A 16,903-nucleotide genomic window follows, 5' to 3' on the forward strand; every position below is an offset into this window, starting at 1 on the left:
TCAACTTACAAGTGTGCAGGAGCAAGTAAATCTCCCAGAGATCGTATTTAATTCCAGAAAAGCTTTAGAGAAACTACAATGTGAATTTCCAGAGGCCAGAGTTCAAGCTGGTAAACATAAAACAACAGCTGCCAATAGCTCTGTTTTCCTGCTGCAGTGCAGGTACCGATTGCCTAAAGCTGCTTTTAATAAACAGTTTTGGACTAGGGTGAGGAGTTATTGAAAATTCCTTCAGAAACATAATGCATTAGAAACCTCAAAGGAAAGTTTAAGTCTCAATCAAATACATACATATTGATTTTATATGTGTGATAAATAATACAAGGAGGGCAACTTTTTTCTTCTGACAATAAAAACCTCCCTTCTTTGGGTTCTCTCCATGTGGGAGCAAACGTTTGTGTTTTGTGCAAGAATGGGAGGTGTGACCCACACTGGCTGCAAATTTTAGGGCTGCAGCAGCCTCTAAAAAATAAATTACTCTGATTTGAGGAGGGTGAAGCTGATCCACCACTCACTCTCTCTGCAGTACACAGGGGAAAGACAGTGCCAAGCAAGATGCCACATGCCCAGACATCCTCTGGGATGGAACTGGAACTGCTGTGGCCACCAAGAAAATCAGTTCCTGGGTTTTCTCCAAACTCTTCTGAATTATTTCACTGTAAACGAAACACAACCCACCGTGTTTCACCTTCTTAAGTCCCCCACCCCCTAACCCCCAAGGCTTTCTGTGTTCCACAGGCCTCACACAATTACCACAATATAGAAATATCATTGGGTTAAACATCAACAACATAATTGGATCTGATTAGTTCCTGGAGTCAGCAGCTTCTTCACATCATCCTTCTTTCCCTTCCACATACACAAAAGCATACCACACTTACAAGTTGCTCATTTGGAGATTCTCAGCTACAAAGAGCAAGTCTGGAACAATTTGCTCCAAATATCACATATTGAAATGGCAGCTGTCAGAGCCTACCTTGTTCTACACACATTTACACTTGGCTGCTTCTTGTAGCTGGGGTTTCACTTTTGATACTCAAACCCTTTCAGACAGAAGAAAAAAGAACTATTCGAGAGAATAGATTAACTAACACTTGACAATATAAAGTCTGAGAGAAACCGTAAGGGCCATTTGAGTTTAAAATGAGATTTCACACTAGTGCAGAGGAAGAAGTTAAGCACAACCAAAACACTTCCTTCACTGAAAGAAAATGGATCGACCTCAAGAGGCATCTGAACATCCAGACTGTTTGTTCTCCAGCATGAATCAAATGAAAAGCATATTCCATTGATCTCAGACCAAAACACTACAGTAAAAGCTTGTAACAGCATATTCTAAAATGGCCTTGGGATACCCTTTCTTCTGAAATCCCAGGCGCTGCCGCAGTTCCTTGGCACATCAGAAGTCCAGAAGTGCTTCTGTTCAGCAACTGGCTACAAAAGGAATAAAACATTCACAAGGACTATCCACAGAACAATCTGGTATTTAGAAACAGTACCAATACATCATTACGAACAAGGAGAAAATCAAGAGCAATCCTCCCAGTTCCTGTAGGCTCAGAATAACCCATTTTTCTGTTCAGCTGAGTGAGAAATGCTCATCCCTCAGTCCTTAAGTGAGAGCTCGACTCTGTTGCCCTGCTCTGAACCATTCCTTGTCTTGTTTCCCCCCTCCTGCAGCCTCTCCCCTCCTCTGGCTTCCTTTCCTCTTCTCCTTTCATCTTTTGCTTCCTTGACCTTGATCTGGTTACAGAATTCAAAATAAAATAGTGGAAGTCAGTGATGTGCAATAAACTGATTTAAATTTATTAAGGAGCAGCGTTCCTGCCATGAATGTGGGATATTGCTCTGTCAAATCACTTCTGTAAAATGACTTTCCCCCTCATTGCATTGACACCACCATTTAAACAAGTGGCTCCTATCCAGGCCTCAGTGTGGACAAGGAGTATTTTTGAGAAAATCCAAAGGGGTGGGCTGAGGAGGGCAAACAATATCAGTTCCTTACAGTTAATGAGGAAGTAAAAACATCAAATAGTTTTAGAAGATAATTTAAACAATTTGAAAATATTCTCCACATGAAAAGCTGAGCGTGCTAGAGCAGCCAAGTTATAAAATGGATCAACTCTCTCTGGCAATCTCTCCGTGGCACAGGGCATTTTTACAGCTGCACTCCCAGTGACCAAAGAGGGGAAAGGGCTGTAGCATTACAGTTTCACCCCAAGTCCAACATTTCCGTCCCATCACCATTTTGAAATGACATTTTGGCACGTCTGATTTCCCATTATCAGACAGTCCCTGATGGAGCTGTTGGACCATAAAGTGCAGGGTGGCAGATCCAGCAGTGATTACAGAACCAAAATCCAGAACTAAATATACCTGTTCCCTTGCAAGTGCTGGGGTGGGGAGAGCAAGGTGCACACCTAAACTAAGTGATAAGTGGGTTGGAGCTGGCAAAGTTGTTCATCTTTGAGCCACAAACCATTAGGGATTCTCCAAGCAGGGATCAGGGATGGTATCACAGAGACAGAAGCTTTTCCTCCTCCTCCCCACAATCCCGAGGCACACACACCTTGCCCACAACTCATGGAGTATTTCTAAGCTCTAGGAAAACACGATGAAATTTAAAGACACTTTCACAAGTTTTAAAAGATATTCCCAGTGGGACACTTTAGCCCATATTTAATAGGCTGTATTGAACAGACATTTGCAGTTTAGGAGAATGTTTTTTCCAGAGTCCATCCCTGCCCTGGAGATGTGTGGGGATTCACCACCAAAGCACAGATCCTTGGAGAAAGTGAGAATTCAAACATGAGCACTACAGGACTTCCAGAGCAAGGAGAATTTTGTCCACTATTAGCCAAAAGCAGTGTGAAGGGAAGTGCTATTGTACCAGACTTTGTACAATTTAGTTGAAAATTAGCTGGTTTTTTTTTACTCCCAGGAGTACTAACAGAGACCTGACCTTTAAGTAGTTCAGGGTAACTCAGCTCATTCTGACTGTTTCAAGGCTACCGAAAAACAAGTTTTAGCAAGTTACCAAGTCACATTCACTATTTTGGCATTAAACATGTGTCAAGTTTCTGTGCTTAGAAACCATAAAGAAGAAACTGTACTCTATAAATGTAATGTTATAATGTAATGAAACTGTAAATTGAAAAGAAACTAGAACAGAACTGAAAAATATTCCTCACGTGACCTGCCTACTTCATGTACACCAAGTTTAGCTCCTTATTCACCTTCTGCTGCGCCTCAAATCATTGGGTTTGAAACATGGTACCTACAATAATCTTTTGGAAGAGTCACTGAACGAAACTCACAGAACTGCTCACATTCAGTTTCTCACTTAAGTCACATCATTTTACAACAGAAGTAATTTTTAGCACCACAAAACTACCACCCCACCTTTAACCTCCATATCCTCACCAGTGGCAACTTAGAGCATGAAAACACTAAATTTTTCTGAATACTGAAATCAACAGACTTCAGATACATAAATGCCATGTTGGCTTTGGTACTCAAAAAGCTCAAGAAATTCCCACCTTTATGGGAATTCTCAGCAATCCCTTAGGTACACTTACCTGTGTGTGAGCCCATGGTGGAAATCAGGTCACTAATTATTTTTTTTAATTTATTTTTAATGCAGATCACTCCTTGGGCACTGGCAGCACCATCCCATCAACAGCAGCAGCCAGACACAGACAAATGTTCCACATGGATAAACATGTGACCTGGATCACTTTATCTCTGTCACTACAGTGCACAGGTACCAGCACCCCCCTCTCTCAAATTAACTGGTTTGTATAATTAAGTTCACGATTAAATCAGAATAACTGCTCTTAGTGCGTATTTAACTTCAAGTTGGCTACTTCTATTTCAGCCTTGCAATACTTGTGTATCTAAACACGCATCTGTTTCCCCAAGAGCAGCTGGCCTAATAAAAGGTACTATCTCCACTATAGATCTGGCCCTGCTTCACTTCACAAACTGCTGGCTGGAGCTGCCACACTGTTCTTGTTTCAAACAAATCAACAGCACTTTCTAAACTTTATTTAAAACCGTATTTTAACCCAGGTCAGTAAACCTAGTTAGAACTCAGTCCAACACAGCCAAGCCTGATGGTATTCATGAAAAAGAGGAGGCAAACAGGAGGCTTCTGTGCTCAGAATCACATCAGTGTGCAGCATCCACTCTGGTGCTCTGGAATCTGTGGAATGCAAACCTGTAACCTTTGGCTGCAGTGGGTGAGAGGACTAGGGAAATGAACCATCCTGGGAAGTATGCAGGGCTTCAGAACTTCCATTTCCTCTAGGACAGCAGATTTAAAACCCTGAGTGCACAAAGGAACCAGTGTTGAGGCATAAACACCGTTCTGTTAAACCTGAAATAGATGCTGAGCTCCAGCCTCTACATGGAGTGAGGTGATGCCATGCCCTGTGAAAAACTGGGAGCTCAGTGCTGGGGCTGAGCTGGCCCTTGGTCTCTCAGTTCAGGAACCAGACTCTGATTCTCAAGTGACTCCACTGAAATACCCTAGGACACTCCTGTGTCCCTTTCCTCCCAGCTCCTCAGAAGAAGACAACTTCTTGTTTTAAGGAGTTTGAAGGTCTTTTGTTCTTGGGTATGTTCTTTGCACATGGGACAGTCTTCTGGGAAGATCTGCCCAGCAAAGAATGGCTGATGGCAGGTAAGTAACTCCAGAGGACTCCACTTGGGCGCTGGAATGGAAGAGCAATTTCACCTAACAAGCCGAAGGCCTGAAGTTCTACAAGCCACCCATTTATCGTTAGCAGTAACACTCCCTTTCACAGCAGAAGGCATACAAAAGTGTGTTGTGCTTTGCCTGTGTACTCCAGAAATACTGTACTTGACAAGATCATATATTTTGTAAAGATTGGGGTTTTGGACACTACTGTTGACAAGTTCACGTGCCAGAGATTTTGAGCCACTGCCTTCATGTACCATTAGTGTCATCCCCAGAAAGCATTTGTTGGCTGCTCTGTACTCACACCCAAGCTTGTACCTATGTTCAACACTTAATTTTTATTTTTATTTGCAAGAATACTTTCCGAGGATGCAAATTGCTTCACAAGCAGCCACCTCTTCCTTTGAAAAACTCCTGGTAAAGAGACTTTTCAAATTCTAAAATTTATATCTTCCTAAATTTTAGGTAGAGTCCACCAGAGGCTGCTGCAGAAGGGTGGCAGGCAGTACTCCAGCACTAGAGTTAAGCTTAGTGGAGGCAGATAAAACACTATCAGGAAGCACCATGGGTCAAACTGATCCAGGTCTGTGTAAATAACATACATAATTTTCAGAGTCTCTAAGTGTTTAACACATGGAAACTACATTGTGCCAATAAGCTCTCCCTGTTCTCCAATTTTAAATACATTTGTAAGCATCTAGATAAAAGTTTCTCATGAGCACTCTAAGAGCTGAGGTTTACAAAGTCAAAACACCAAGGCTGAAACTCTTTACAAAAAACTGCTGAAAAGATTTGCACATCTGGAAATCCTGAGCTGTAACAGCACCCATGAAAACTTCTGGCAGCAACCAAGGTAAACCTCTGCAGGGCAAGAAACAGGCAGGTACAAAAGCACACAGTATGTCTTTAAGTTCTCCATCAGACCATCAGGAACAGTATTTATTCCATTAGGAATAGTATTTATCTGCAAAAGACAAGGAGAAAAAGCATCCAACAGCTTCCCTTCCAATATAATTATGCAGGAACAAGGCAGACCCAGGGTGTCCATGAAATATGTGTTTCCTACTCCTAACAGATCTCTTCAGTTTCCCCAAAATGAAACCCTATAATAACAGAAAACAAAAGCTTTAACTGTACCATGCCATGAGAAGAAAGCAGATGTGTGTGGCCATGGCAAGGTCCCAGCTCACAGTCACAGCACTGACTCACATTGTCACTGCTATTGAAAACATTAATATTTCACAAGGATAGGAAGAGAATGACTTGGATCATGGAAACGTGAATTTGCACGATGCAAATCTAGTAGGTGCGTTTTAATTCCCAGGGCTGGTGAAAGCATTGAGACAAGTAGTGGGGTGCCAAACCCAGCAATTAATTCTACAAAATGGTTTTATTGTCAGTTGAGATGGTAGGTCAGCTGCAACAGAACACTCCTGAGAGGATAAAATTAGAAAACATTTACATGCACATTTTAGGGGAACAGCACCAACAGACTTTCCCTGCACAGAAGAGCACAGATTATCTTAGACTGGTTTTTGTGACTGGAACTTCAGCTGAGTGTTGAATCCAGGAGCTGACCCCCCTTCTCCCTCAGATGCTGAGGCTCCCAGCCACTTGTCATCACTGCAATTTATCACTCTAAACACAGTCACTGGTTTTGGCAACTGGGCCTTATTCACTCTTGGTTTTTTGGAAGAAGCTAATATAGTTAACTTCTTGAAGTATATTCCTATACAAGAGAGAGCAAAAAATTCACCTACTCTGGCTTTCTGTTTTAACTCTTACCAACAGCAAAGTGTGAGATTTGGTCAGAAACCAACAGTGCTGCTGCACACACCCAACTCAAGCTCTCCGTGTGCCTCAACGTGTGATTTACTCAGTGGCAGGGGAACAGATATGCACCAGGTGTGAGGGTAAGGAAAAAGCTCCCATTCCTAAAAATAGATACAAAAATTCTCATTTTGTCATGATGAGTCCAGGGCCTGCTTAGCAATTTTGTCATGCTCATCCATCACTTACAGTGGGTTCCAAAGCTTGGAATGCACAGTGATTCAGAACTTCAGTAGCTCATCCCTCACCTGCCACTGCCCTCAGGACATGTCCCCTGAGCTTGGCTGTCTGGACTCAGCTCATCTGAGCAGAATAGAAGGGGTCTGTGGGGAAGTCAAAGTACCCTTAGAGACTGAGTTAGTGTTGACTCAACACTAACCTTGTCCTGCAAAATCATACAATATTTAGGTTGGAAAAGACCTTTTCAGTCTGAAAGGTTGAGAGAATTGGGATCGTTCAGCCTGAAGAAGGGAAGGCTTCAGGGTGACCTAACTGTGCCCTGCCAGTGCCTGAAGGGGCTGACAAGAAAGATGGAGAGAGACTATTTACAGGGATCTGGAGCGACAGGACAAGAGGGAGTGGCTTCCGACTGACAGAGAGTAGGGTCAGATTTGGATATTAGGAAAAAAATTCCTCTCTGTGAGGGTGGTGAGGCCCTGGCACAGGTTGCCCAGAGAAGCTGTGGCTGCCCCACCCCTGGAAGTGTCCACGGCCAGGTTGGACGGGGCTTGGAGCAACCTGGGCTAGTGGAAGGTGTCCCTGCCCACGGCAGCGGGATGGAATGAGATGGGCTTTAAGGCCCCTTCCAACCCAAACCATCCTGGGATTCTATGATTCCATGAATCTGGGCTGCCTGGCAGGACAGGGAATGGCACCGTTCTTGAAATCCAGTTCTGCACCTTTCTGGCACTTTATTTCAACTTCTCCTTGCCAGAAAGCCAACAGCACCTTTAGCATGTGCTTCTACTTCCTCCTTGTTTTTACAGAACTTCAGTATTTTTACACCACGGATATTAAGCACTGTTAAAGCAATGCAGCCCAAGAACAAATCAGAACTACTTGTTCAGTTCAAAATATCTCAGTTGTCTAAACTATAAAGCTCCAATAAAAAGAGTAGTTTCCAGACCGAGATGACCAAAGTCATCCTCATGCCGTCTTTTAAATGCTGCCTCAGCATATAATAGTGTAAAAAACCCCAAAACATGTTTCTCATGTAATGAGAAAGAGGTGTACATGTCTACTACTTTTATTTTAGAATATTAAATCCAACATAAAACATCACAGAGCTGTTGTTCTGGTACTGGGATGTCATAGCAAAGAAAAAGTTGAAAACCATTTGTCAAACTATCACTATTTTTCAGGAATTGCTGTTTCTACATCAAACATGATGTGCAACGTGTCTGGCTTGTAATTTCCTCGTGCAAGTGATGCTTCCAGATTTATTCTTGTCCCTCATCATCCTGCATATATTGCCTACAGGAAGGGGCCTGCAAGACTTTCTCCTGACTGATCTCAAACTGGTAGGAGAATTTAATCCTACTGCAAACCTCTCTTTTTAATTTTTATGTCAGGAACTGCACATCACTTATGTCTCAGGCAAATGAGAGTTGTGGTATCTGCAGCTGATAACCAATACACAGATAAACCAGGACATTCTTAACTGTGGAAGTGTCACAGAGCTGGAATTTCAGACAACCTGGAGCTCTGTACATGACACTGAGTATGCTGGATTAACACAGCAGGAAGATTAAAGCACAGCTACAACTCCTGGCCCAGATAAAACTTGCAGATTAAAGATCACACTGTAGGTGTGTAAAACATGCTACCACTCCTTTCATTAGAAGTCAATCTAAAAGTGTTTCCATTAGACACTGCTGTGATTAAACACTGGTATTTGAATTCTCAGGGAAAAGGTGTCAGTGCAACACAAGATGCAGGATTGTTCAAAGACTGTCTCATTTTTTTAATACACACACCTGCAAAAAAGCTTGGCAACATTAACACTGTGATAATTTCTTCTCTCAAATATTTAGTGTACAAGGTCTGATTATTTAAAAATATAGAGATGTTTTCATCTCTCAAAGATATATGATTATAGCTGTTTGTATACAACTGCAGAAATGTGGTGAAATAAAAACAATCTGAAGAAAAAAAGACTTAAGAATAAGAAAACAAACAGAAAATGGGACACCACCTGTGTTTACTGAAGTTAAAGTCTTTATCTCAAACTTGATAATGTATTTTTCAGAAAAAGAGGAAATGCCAGCTATGATGAGACCTTAATTAAAATGTTTTAATAACATGATCTAGAGCTATTAGTGAGAACAAGGAGATGAAGAGACAAACTGAAGCTAAGGAGCTGGTTGAAAGAAAGTAACTCGTGTACCTGAAATAATAGGTTAAAGAGTTCACCTGGGAAGTGCCATAAGGACTTGTTATAGCAAAGACACTGGTTCAAAAAATGCTGATGAAAAGGTTAAGCACAAGGCATAAAAACAAATGACTGAGAACTGGCATCCTGGGAACAGAAGGAACTTCATGGGAAATCCATCAGTTGGAAATTAACATTTGACATGATATATTAAGGAGTTAATAATGGACTTGAGCTGTAAACTGGAAGCCAATGAGTTAAAAGTAACTTGGGAGCAAGATGTCCACACTATTAAATTACAGCCAACCAAAAGGCCCCCAGAACCACCAGCCTATTGCAATGCCTCATTTTTGGTCAGGTATTTGTCAATATGTATTTTCACCTCCTGAAAGATTCTCAAGAGGGGGTTTTTGGTTTATTTTCCTTCTCTGGGCAGCTCCCCCTTAACGTCTCTGCAAAGTAAACATAGATCTTTTCAGAGCATCTGACTTTACCAACCACGTTCCAGCCAGAACTGAGAGAGTATACATTAAATTCACTGATCAGCATGACAGCTCTTAATCTCAGGATCTAATTAAAAGCAGAGATTACAATAATCAGGGCAGGACAGTAGTGCTGTATGTAAATTGATCTGACGCCACTGGCCACTTTTATGCAACACAAGATGTTCTTTGAGACCATTTACAGATACATAATTAAGATAAATGACATTTTTTAAGGCTCTGTACCTTCCTACATAACTCAAATTTGCTGGCTCCAACAAAATCCGTGTTTCATGCAACAGCCAGACTCTGAAAGAAACTTTATCTGTGGAGAATTGTCTTGTTTTCCCCAGCCTTGACAGAGTTGTTGGAGTTTTGGTGTGATCATTTGAAGTCAGCTCTTTGGGAGAACAGAGTATTACCATTCACTATTTCAAAGGACTCAGATTTAACTTGTTGCCTTTCTGAAGCTGCAGTGCAGGGCATAAAGTTTATGTGCCTAATATAGCTTTCACATGGTTGAATAAGCAAACCAGATAAATGCCACCTTCCCCAGCCTCCAGCACTTTCAACATTGCATTGCAGGAATCTCACATTAGTGCTCCATGTAACACATAAAAGCAAATTTTCTGACAGTACTTAAAACTGAGGCTCATTTAACAACATGAGCAGTAGCTGCTAAAAGGCCTTGTTCCACACTGAATTACCTTTATTCTCATAATAAAAATTAATGTATGAACTTCACTGGACAGAGTGTTTTGGGATATTTCACAGCAGATTCACTGTCCTGTACTGTTTTTCATCTGCTCTCCAAAAAAGCACATGATCAAACTACCAGATCTGTCCTGAAAGTAAGATGTTTGTGTCATCAACATATGAAACAAATCTCCATTTAAGGTTTTTTTTACTAGAATAAAAGCAACAAGTGAATTCATAGTTGTCACTGTATCCTTACACATGGAAGTGCCTCCGAATGTAATCAGATTATAGGACTGATGTGTTACATCCCTGAGGCACACATTCAAATTTAACAATGGCAGTTTTCATGCATAATTTTTACGTGATCTCAGTAACTTCTTTACACGTTCACTCCGTGCAAATTCAGGTTAAATTTTCCCCAAATTTCTCAGTGTAGAAAAGCCGTTTCATGACTGCTTCCCACTCTGTGTAATAAAAAGCAAGGCTTCAGTTTTATAATCCTTGGTCTTTAAAAGCAGCAAAAAAAAAAATACAATCGAAAATTAAATTCTTTTAAGTACTGCAAATTGCCAAAAAATATCCATAAAGTACTTTCATTTGTCACGTGGCAGCAACCTGCTGGTTTAAACTAATTCCAGAAAGCTATTTTTTCTTGGTTTACCATGGCTACCCACTGCATTTCAGTCTTCACTCTCAGAAAAGCATATCGATATAAACTCGGGAAAAATATACATGAAAGACTACTCAAGTCAGCCTCCTAAATTAGTCATGAAAGTAAAAATTTCCAAGCCCTTTTTGGTGCTAGAATGTGGAAGAAATATCAGGCAAAATGGCATGGGTTTTGTAACTCACACCAAAAGATTCTTGTAGGGTTACAAAAAATGGCAGTTTCTCTCTCACTTTTATTCTAGATTAACGAGGAAGTGTTATACTGCAATGAAATCCACGTTAACTATAAATAATGAATTTTTGTGCAGTGCAATGCAAATCTCAACTCTCCCCGCAGCACCCCAGCCCCATTAACACTTCAAGTGCTGGAAGCAACACCGAGGAAAAACCTGAGTGAAGAGCAGAGGGGAGAGATCACGGCAAAGCCTCCCATCCCATGCAATCTGCAGAGGAGAAAAGGCAGGGATAATCCAGACGGCATGGACTGCTGCCAGCTAGTCAAGGTGTCACAGACATATAAACAACAGCCACCTTCCCAACGGAAGCAGCTATAAAGAATCCTGAACAAGCTCAAGCAAGGCAGGAATGTGGTTGTGTCATCACCCTTTCAGCACTACGTGTACCCTTTATTTTCCTAATGACTCATTTATGCAGATAAATGCCTAAAAGGAGCTCTTCTTGGCCCCCAAACTAAAAATCCTTGTATTTATCTACAAATCATGTTATCAGGTGAACAGCGACTCCACAGGCTGCAGCTGCCTGCCCTTGTATGGCCAATGCTGGGTTGGAAGAACCATATCCAAGGAGAGTTTTGTGGGTTTTTTTAAATGTAACATTTCACAGAAACTTCTCACAGTAGGTATTTCATAACAGGGGCATTTATCCACTTAAAAACCCGAAAACAAAGACAGAAGACTTCAGAAACTGTCAGCCCACAGAGCTCCAACATTGTCAATATCTGTCTCTAACATGGGACGAACTTTCCCTTAACTCAGCAGTTATTCCCAAACGTACTAGTAATTTCCAGGATTCTTAGGTCTCCACAGGACATGGCATCTTCATGCTTCCAACACCTTCCACCAGATTTAACTCTGGTAAGTATCACTGAAATTGTAGTTTTTCCATAACACACTCTTGGTAATATCCAAATACAAAATGCTTTATCAAGCACCATCTGTAGCTGTATTTATAAACTCAGATCTTCTTCAGTAGCTCTAACTATATTTCCACTAAAATATCTCTCACTACAATTACTATGTTCACTTATACTTTTGAATATAAAACATTACACACAGTAAATGTTTATAATGTTATCACAGATGAAGTACAAAGTGTCCTTTTAGAAAGCATCTCTTCGTGCTTTGAAATGCTTTTATTCAGCCTTCTTGTGTAGAGCAGGCAAACACATATTGTGGTCAAATCACCCCAAATAATAAACCCCAAAGTGCGGTAGATGCACAGGGGACATGACTGAGCTGTCTGTGTTTGCTCCTCCACTCTTCCCCTAATGATTTACTCCCGGCCACTGTCACACACCACATGCTGAGCCCAACACACTTTTTGCAGTCCTTATTATCCCATCGTTCCCGTGCTCTGATAAACCTGTTCATGTGAAATAATTATTTCACCAGTCCTGAATTGGAATGCATTAAAAACATGCTATTGACAAATAATGCACAGTTTAAGTCCCTTCCTTAACTTGATTAATTGGAATGTAAGAATTAAATTAAAAGTTGAGCGTTTACGGTTCCTGTCATCCCATTTTATCGGGTTTGCAGCTCTTTTCCTACCACCACCATTTCATTTAGGCACCTTGCACAAATCCCAGTACATTTGCTTTCATCCAGTGAAACCATTAGAAGAATCAATTTGATCTCCAAGGCAAGCTAAGAGTAATGGACTCCAATGTTTACTTAGCAGTAAGCACACAACTATTTAATTAGATCTGGATGCTGGAAACTGCATCTTGGAGGCAACAGCCGCAGCCACAAAGAGTGAGGAGTTGCAATTTGTTACAGAAATCAATGTTTTTAGGATTTTTTTTTTCTACTTATAACTACTGACTTCCATATGGAAACGCTGTCACAGGTAGAGGCACCTCTCCCAACCGGTTTGGCTCCTGCAATCTCACACAACACTTCCCCAAGGGAAGGAGCAATTAAGCTGCTGCCCCTTCTCAGCCACACGCGATTCCAAGATCGATGTTGTATTTGAAGTGACAGACTGTGAACAGGCTCTGCAATTGTGGCATTTCATTTAGAAGGCAGTACTTGACACATTGAAGCATTTGGAATTCCTGAAGTCTGGCTGTCTGCACAGTTGCATAATTTGAGCAGGGATAACCTACTTATAACTGGGGGTTATAAGACAACCCCTTCTACGTCAGGGGACATCTCCTTCCTTGTCACGTGCCAGCAGAAGCATCACTGCTTTGTCACAGTTTGACTTTCTTCTTGTTTAAACTAGTGGATTACAATGCTAAAAGAAGTGATATATCTGGAGATATACCACCAGATGTTCTCCCATACACTCAGACATTCTCTGAGCCCACTGAAAAAGAAGTTTACCAGATGTAATGGCCAAGGCCGGTGAAATAAGTTCTGAAATAACTCACACAAGTGTGAAGGACCCAAGACTTGGTCCTGGTTACACGAACACCTCACACACCACAGGCACCACACATTCATTCACAAGGACTTAAAAATACTTTCAGCAAGTCATGGGATACAACCAAAACCAATGTTTGGGTGCTTGTTCAACCTCAGTCAGGGGGAAGCTGTATTTGCTTTTGATCCTCTTGGCAAACAGCTGACCAGACCCTCTGAACAGCACAATTCCCTACAGATACCACAGAATGAAACCACCCCTTTGGAAAGTGCCAGAGTTTATGATTAACCTCCTGTTGCAACAAACATGGCAAGGATTCAGTTTCACTCGCTCACTACTCCTCTTACGCACTGCACAAGGAATACATAAGGACACTCTCCCCCCTCCAAGCCTCAGTCACAGAAACAGGAATTCTCTCACCCTGTAAACAAATCCAGTGTGATCCTCCCTCCTGACAAGTCAGCATCCCTGCAACACCCACCTGGGGAGACTAAAGTAGGGCTGGAAATTCCCTCCCCCTGGAAAGGGACTGCTTGGACTGTTTGCGCCAATTAAAGCTTCGGATTAAAACCAGCTGTTTAAATACAAGTAGTCTCGAGGGAGAGACACTTAGAGCATTGTAACTGGTTTCTGGAATAAACAGTTTGATATCAGTGGCAGCATTTACACTGGGAGAGCCGTGTCTGAGTTCTCAGGTTCAGTTCCACCTCCTTAAATAGCTGTACTTAAACCCAGGCAAGGTCCTCAGGTGCATCACAACTCAGACCTGAGTCACGTGTAGACATCAAGTAAGAGACCTCCATGGCAGAAGAAAAACACTCTGCACTCAAAATACCCCAAAGGCTCCTGGATGCTGGTCTGTGACCTGCCTGCACAGGAGTCATTCCCACTCAGCATCATCTTGCAGGGTCCACAGAGCAGTGCCATAGGTGTGTCCCACATGTGAAAAACAACACATCACCTTGTCTATAGAAATACTCAGCTGGGAGCCAGGGATCAGCTCAGGACAGGAACTGGGAGACCTGCACCTCAGGAAGAGCTGCCAGGTGGCTACCTGGGGGATACACCCCAAGGAAAATAAAATAAAAATTTTGAAAGGGAAAAGGAAGAGCCTCGTGCCAAGCAAAAGCACAGAAGGAAAGCAGGGGCAAACATGTAACTAGGAAACCTGAGAAACTCCCCATGTGGGTACAGCAAACCAAGGGCCTCAGCAGAGGAAAACTATGAAAGCAGGAGACTTCTAGAAACGTCCCAGGATGGTTTGGGTTGGAAGAGGTCTTAAAGATTATCTTGTCCAACTCCCCTGCCATGGGCAGGGACACCTTCCACTAGCCCACGATGCTCCAAGCCCCATCCAACCTGTCCGTGGACACTTCCAGGAATGGTGCAGCCACAGCTTCTCTGGGCAACCTGTGCCAGGGCCTCACCACCCTCCCAGGGAACAATTCCTTCCCAATATCCCATCTAACCCTGCCCTGTGGCAGTGGGAAACCATTCCCCCTTGAACTGTCACTCCATGGCCTTGTCCAAAGTCCCTCTCTATCTCTCTTGGAGCTGGAGTGCCTGGAGTGCCTCCTTTAGGCACTGGAAGGGGCTCGGAGGTCTCAGAAAAGATCCTGGAATGGACAAATTATGTATATGACGAGAAAAAGAGAAAGTGATGGTATTTTAGACCTGTGGGATCTGCAGATACCCAGGCAGTACAAAGGCTACTTGATTTTACTCTGGTGGACTGTTCAGCAAAGAAAACCTCAAAGCCAAAGTGAAAACCAAGGTAGGCTTAACCTGATAATATCACAGGCCAGGATCAACAGGGACCAGGAAGGCAAAAAGTGGGAATCTCAGCCATGAAAGGTGGAACAGGCAGCCAAGAAGAGACAAGCGGTGGGTACAGGGCTGACCTCCCTGGCACATGCAGCAGGGAAGAGCTGGGGGCAGGACCTGGAACAGCTGCCACAGGGCATCTCTGGGAACATCTGAGACGTGAAAGGACAAAGTGGGAACCTTCTCCCTGGAAGCATGCAGGAGAAATGTCTGCCTGTCCCAAAGGCTACTGGTGAAACACTGGCTGCACCTTCCTGAGGTGTACAAACATACACAACATGGTATGCACCAGCTTTTGGCAGGAAATCAGTGGGATAACCCTCGTGTGTGTGTGGAGGAGGAACCACACATCCTTCATCAGTGGGCAGAACAGGCTCCACAGCACAGGAGATGGGCTGGAGGAGTCATCCCTCGGGCTCTGGAGGAGGATACGTCTCCTTGGGTGGGGAAAAACTCAGCAGCTTTTTGTAGACAGGTAGGAGCCTCATGGAGTGGAGGATTTAACAGGCTCTGGAGGTCAAGCATGGAGTTGATTTCACCTTTACATGGAAACGGGGATAGCAGATTTTGTGAGGTACTGTGTGGGAAAGAGAGGCAACAGGCTCTGGGCAAGCAAGAAGCAGATTATACCCTCCCAAAATCTGCCAATGTTTATGTCTCTATAGCAATGTAATTCTGGATAGATGGAAGGAGAGCAGAAAAACACAGAGCAGGTCTGGGCAGGTGCGTGGCCACAGAGGCAGCACAGCAGACCCCAGTAGATGGGCACTAAAGAATGTGCAGAAGGGGCTGTTGTAGGAAAAAACCAAACAACAACACAAGAACAGCAGGCTCTGCCCAACAACTCGTGGGAATCCCTCTAATTCCTCCCATAAGCTGCAGTGGAGGCAGCAGGTATCCCGTTGGGATGCAGGAAACAACACAACTGCCCCTCACACCCCCTGGAACTACAGGTTTGATGTGCACCCACGGGCCTGGGCAGTCACCCCTCAGGGCAGGGGACACCCAAGGAGGGGTGACACCGGGACAGGGGGCAGGGGACACCCCCAAACACAGACACAGAGGCAGGGAACATCCCCGGAGGGAGGTGACACCCCCAAACAGTGGGACACGGGGCAGGGGACACCCCTAAACACCGGCAGAAGGGCACGGCATACCCCCGGAGGGGCAAACACTTGCACAAGGGGCAGAGGACACCCTCGGAGGAAGGTGACACCTCCAAACACTGGCACAGGGGACACCCCCGGAGGGAGGGGACACCCTCGCCGCGGGAACCCTGCGGTGCGGCGCGAGGGTGACACGGCCCCGCGGGAGGGGGACACCCGGGCTGTGCAGCGCGCAACGGGATTCCCCGGAGGGCGAGCGCAGCCCCGGGGTCGCGGAGCACGGCCGGGAAACACCGGCAGGAGACGAGAATGAGGGGGGAGAGGGGCCGGGGCCGGAGCCCTCCCGCCCCCCGGCCCTGAGGGGAACCTGCGGCCGCCGCGCCACCGACCGCCCCCCTCCCGCCCCAGGCCTGGACGCGCTTCCCGGTTACCTGCGGGCGGTCTGTGAGGCCGGGCCACTATCTGGGGGCCATGACGGCGGGACCGGGAGGCGGCGGGACGAGCGGGATATTTGGGATTTGGGGGGGGGGGGGGGGGGGGGGGTGTGGGGGGGGGGGGGGGGGGGGGGGCGGAGGCCTCCGCCTCCCCCTCAGGCGGCGCGCGGGGGGCGGGG

At 44.2% G+C, this 16,903-nt stretch overlaps 1 protein-coding gene across 3 annotated transcripts in view; it reads right to left on the bottom strand.

Annotated features, from left to right (window-relative positions):
- Positions 1 to 16,815, bottom strand: part of ZBTB44 (zinc finger and BTB domain containing 44) — a 36,725-nt gene extending 19,910 nt beyond the window's left edge. For all 3 annotated transcript variants that reach the window (XM_017809772.1, XM_017809771.1, XM_017809773.1), the window contains exon 1: positions 16,722 to 16,815. The gene's annotated coding sequence lies outside the window, so the exon portion shown is untranslated. The remainder of the gene's footprint in view (positions 1 to 16,721) is intronic.
- Between the last annotated feature and the right edge of the window lie 88 nt (positions 16,816 to 16,903).

This window comes from Lepidothrix coronata, unplaced genomic scaffold (genome assembly GCF_001604755.1).
Source record: "Lepidothrix coronata isolate B3197 unplaced genomic scaffold, Lepidothrix_coronata-1.0 Scaffold27, whole genome shotgun sequence".
Classification (NCBI taxonomy): domain Eukaryota; kingdom Metazoa; phylum Chordata; class Aves; order Passeriformes; family Pipridae; genus Lepidothrix; species Lepidothrix coronata.